A 4,001-nucleotide genomic window follows, 5' to 3' on the forward strand; every position below is an offset into this window, starting at 1 on the left:
AAGAAGTTAGAAATAGACTTACCCTATGACCCAGCAATTGTATTACTGGGTATTTACCCCAAAGATACAGATGTAGTGAAAAGAAGGGTCATATGCACCCCAATTTTCACAATAGCCAAACTGTGGAAGCAATGTCCATAATAGCCAAACTGTGGAAGGATCTGAGATGTCCTTCAATAGATGAATGGATAAAGAAGATGTAATTCATATGTACAATGGAATATTATTCAGCCATCAGAAAAGATGAATACCTACCATTTGCATTGACATGGATGGAACTGGGGGGTTTTATGTAAAGTGAAATAAGTCAATCAGAGAAAGACAATTGTTGTATGGTTTTACTCATATGTGGAATATAAGGAATAGAGCAGAGGACCTTAGGGGAAGGAAGGGAAAACTGAATGGGAAGAAATCAAAGAGGAAGGAAAACCATGAGGGACTCTTAACTCTGGCAAACAAACTGAGGGTTGCAGAAGGGAAGGGGTAAGGGGATGAGGTAACTGGGTGATGGGCATTAAGGAGGGCATGGGATGTGATGAGCACTGGGTGTTATACACAATTAATGAATCATTGAACACTACATCAAAAACTAATGATGTGGGTGCCTGGGTGACTCAGTTGTTAAGCGACTGCCTTCGGCTCAGGTCATGATCCTGGAATCCCGGGATCAAGTCCCACATCAGGCTCCCTGCTCAGCGGGGAGTCTGCTTCTTCCTCTGACCCTCCCCCCTCTCATGCTCTCTCTCTCTCTTTCTCTCTCTCAAATAAATAAATAAAATCTTTAAAAAAACTAATGATGTACTATATTTTGGCTAATTGAATTTAAATTAAGAAAAAGATGCTCAGCATCAGTCATTATCAGAGAAATGTGAATTGAAACCACAATGAGATATCACTTCACACCTGTCAGAATGACTAAAATTAACAACACAGGAAACAATAGATTTTGGCAAGGATGCAGAGAAAGGGGAACCCTCTTGCACTGTTGGTGGGGAAGCAAACTGGTACAATCACTCTGGAAAACAGTATGGAGGTCTTCAAAAGTTAAAAATAGAACTACCCTACAATCCAGTAATTGCACTGCTCAGTATTTACCCAAAAAGTATAAAAGATGAATTCAAAGGAATACATGCACCCCATTGTATATATAATGTCTCAAATGGAATATTATTCGGCCATATAAAAGAATGAAATCTTGCCATTTGCAATAGACATGGATGGAGTTAGAGAGTATAATGCTAAGCAAAATAAGTCAGTCAGAAAAACACAAATACCATGATTTCACTCATATGTGGAATTTAAGAAACCAAATGGGCAAACCGAGAGAAGAGAAATGAACCATTAGTTACACAGACCTTTTTTCCCCTGAAGTCCTATCTTTCCACAGACTCAAGAGGCCTGTTTACCTCAATCATGGAGTCTTCCTCAAAGGGTCTGCTCACCCAGGTTACTCAGTTCTGGAACCTCCTAGATGATCTGGCTGAAACTAATCCTGAGAGCTACGAGAAGTTCATTCAACAGCAGCTGAAATAAGGGAAACAGCGCTGTGCCACCCCAGAACCACAGCTCTGTCTACAAACCAGGATCCTGAAACCAAAGGAAAAAGTACTTTTTATTAACCTGTGTCAGTGGAAAAGGATCCCAGCTCCCCAGTCAACCACTCATCCAGTACCTCTAAGTGCTGGCAGACCAGAAGATATGTCTGAGACATCAGATGTTTATACAGTCATCTATGTTGCCTACAATCCTGATGTTCTCCAGGCAGCAGAAAAGGACCAAGTGAAAAAAGATCAATTAATACAGATGACCATGAAATGCATTGAGGAACAATTCCAGTTCACTGTCTCATACTCTTACAGTATCACTAAATTTAGAATAAAAGGAAACATTCAAAGGATGAAACAAAATCTGATGGGAATGCAAGCTGACCCCACAGATTTAAGAGAGAAAATGAGAAAGGAACTAACGCCTGAACAGATAAGTAGGACTGTGAGCAATTCAGATCACTTTCAGCTTTTATTGCCAAAAGGTGAAGTTTCAAGCAAAACAAGGTGTCTGATTGAGGAGATTTCCAGTACAGAGATCCAGGTAGAGATGAAGGAACCAGCCTATGAATTAAAAATTGTGGCTGACCAGAATGAGAAACCTCTGGAAATTGAAATAAAAGTTGAATTACCTGGTATTAATTCAGTATCTCTCTGTGATCTTAGTGTTTCTGAGGATGATTTATTGATTGAGGTCTCTGAGAAGTACAGATTACATCAGAATCTTCCAGAATCTGTGGATACTGAAATGACTACAGCCAGATTTATCAAAGAGAAAACTACCTTAATCGTCACAATGCCATTGGTATAAGTCAAGAGCATCATCTGCTTTGGGTTTTCAGTGATAAAGTCATGTGAATGATAGGACCTTCATTATGGGTGAAGAGGTAGTGGTTTACCTTAAACACTAGTATTTTCTAAGAGTTCTTTTTGATGGAATGAGATTTTCTCATCAACTTAATGTTTATCTTTTTTTTTAACTTTCTCCTCAAACTTGGCTAGAAGCAGAAACTATTAAAAACGGTATTGCCATGATATACTTGTTTTGAAGCTATTTCTAATGGTCTTAAAGTAACAAACTGTCATTTGGGAAAATTCTGTGTTTCCAAATAATTGTGAAAATTCTTGGTTTACTGGTTAAAATTCTGGTTTACTTGGTTGTCTCTAGCAAATTTTTGCATCAGGAATAAATCTCAAACTGTAAATTTTCTATTACCAAGAGGAACTGAAGCAGTGAAAGTTTCCTCCAGCTATAAAGTTACAGGGCCAATGTAGTAGTATGCAAACTTATGCTTCTATGAACCTCTGTACTTCTATAAAACAGTTCTGATGGGAGGAGTCCAAACTACCCGTCAGACCTTATAATATCAAATATAGACTTGTCTGTGGACTGGATACCATGATGCAGTAACAATAACAGGATGTTATTGTACAGAAGATGCAAAATAAATCTAACCCTAAGAAAAAGGATGTGACTTTAGGACAAGTGCCTTTCTCCTATGAAAATAATTTTAAGACAGAAGGATGTATTAATCAACTTCATCTGTCAGATGGTTGTTCAATACAGATGTATTAACTTTGAAAAGAAAAAAAAGAAACCAAATGGGCAAAAATAAAAAAAAAAGAGAGAGGGAAGACAAACCAAAAAACAGGCTCTTAATTATAGAGAACACTCATGGTTACCAGAGGGGAGGGGGATGGAGGGGGTTGTTGAAGTAGGGGATGGGGATTAAGAGTACACTTATCTTGATGAACACTTAGTAATGTATAGAATTGTTGAATCATTATACTGTAAACTTGAAACTAATATAACACTGTATGATAACCAACTGGAATTAAAATAAAATTTAAAAACAAATAAATAAAACTGTCTTATTTAAAAATGATCTATATTGGTTAACATTTTCATTCTCTAGTTCATCCTACATCTTCAGAACACTGTTTAAAGATGTATCTTTTTCAGATTATGTTCAGGATCATCTCATCTATAAAAAAAAATGGAAGAATTTGGTAGCTTCTACATATACATTGTTGTATCTATTTGCAAAAAAAAAAGCTATTTGTCATTTTACTTAAAGAAGTCTAATAACTCAGAAAATTCAGAAAATTTTTGAGCTTTTGAAAATATGATATTCACTATGGACATACTGGATCTTCATCATTGCTCATTAAGATTCTGGCCTGAATGCTCCAGTTAGTCATGTTGTGAGAGATTCTGATTTCATTCTAGTTTTTCTTAAGATGTCATTATATCTTTAAAATCTAGCAACTTACTAAACATTTTACAATAAATATGCGTTGGATTCCCTTTGGATAATAAGTTTCACGAGTTTAATACTTGCTATATGAAATAGGACTACTGAGTTTTCCAAAGCACACCCCTTACTTTTTTTTAAAGTCCTGGGATTTGATGAAACAATCTGTTTTTGCTTAGTACATGACATTTTATAGATTTCA

General features: G+C 36.4%; 1 pseudogene; it reads left to right on the plus strand.

The window, feature by feature from the left end:
- The first annotated feature begins 1,413 nt into the window (after positions 1-1,413).
- Positions 1,414-2,355, plus strand: LOC114223764 (PIH1 domain-containing protein 2 pseudogene; annotated as a pseudogene).
- The last annotated feature ends 1,646 nt before the right edge of the window (positions 2,356-4,001 follow it).

This window comes from Eumetopias jubatus, unplaced genomic scaffold (genome assembly GCF_037043125.1).
Source record: "Eumetopias jubatus isolate StellerSeaLion01/CBP00866 unplaced genomic scaffold, mEumJub1_p1.0 scaffold_11, whole genome shotgun sequence".
Taxonomy (NCBI): Eukaryota; Metazoa; Chordata; class Mammalia; order Carnivora; family Otariidae; genus Eumetopias; species Eumetopias jubatus.